This window comes from Bison bison, unplaced genomic scaffold (assembly GCF_000754665.1).
Source record: "Bison bison bison isolate TAMUID 2011002044 unplaced genomic scaffold, Bison_UMD1.0 scf7180017864061, whole genome shotgun sequence".
Taxonomy (NCBI): domain Eukaryota; kingdom Metazoa; phylum Chordata; class Mammalia; order Artiodactyla; family Bovidae; genus Bison; species Bison bison.
The window spans coordinates 2,687,641-2,688,602 of record NW_011494633.1 but is presented as its reverse complement, the minus strand read 5'-3'; positions in this window follow the sequence as shown (position 1 = coordinate 2,688,602).

Sequence of the window (962 nt, the reverse complement as noted above, 5' to 3'; positions counted from 1 at the left end):
ACAGCTAGTAAGGTAATGCTCAAAATTCTCCAAGCCAGGCTTCAGCAGTACGTGAACCGGGAACTTGCAGATGTTCAAGCTGGTTTTAGAAAAGGCAGAGGAACCAGAGATCAAATTGCCAACATCCACTGGATCATCAGAAAAACAAGAGAGTTCCAGAAAAACATCTATTTCTGCTTTATTGACTATGCCAAAGCCTTTGACTGTGTGGATCACAATAAACTGTGGAAAATTCTTCAAGAGATGGGAATACCAGACCACCTGACCCGCCTCTTGAGAAATTTGTATGCAGATCAGGAAGCAACAGTTAGAACTGGACATGGAACAACAGACTGGTTCCAAAGTGGAAAAGGAGTACATCAAGGCTGTATATTGTCACCCTGCTTATTTAACTTATATGCAGAGTACATCATGAGAAACGCTGGGCTGGAAGAAGCACAAGCTGGAATCAAGATTGCCGGGAGAAATATCAATAACCTCAGATATGCAGATGACACCACCGTTATGGCAGACAGTGAAGAGGAACTCAGAAGCCTCTTGATGAAAGTGAAAGTGGAGAGTGAAAAAGTTGGCTTGAAGCTCAACATTCAGAAAACGAAGATCATGGCATCTGGTCCCATCACTTCATGGAAAATAGATGGGGAAACAGTGGAAACAGTGTCAGACTTTATTTTTTGGGGCTCCAAAATCACTGCAGATGGTGATTGCAGCCATGAAATTAAAAGATGCTTTCTCCTTGGAAGGAAAGTTATGACGAACCTATATAGCATATTAAAAAGAAGAGCCAACAAAGGTCCGTCTAGTCAAGCCTATGGTTTTTCCAGTGGTCATGTATGGATGTGAGAGTTGGACTGTGAAGAAAGCTGAGTGCTGAAGAATTGATGTTTTTGAACTGTGGTGCTGGAGAAGACTCTTGTGAGTCCCTTGGACTGCAAGGAGATCCAACCAGTCCATCCTCTGTC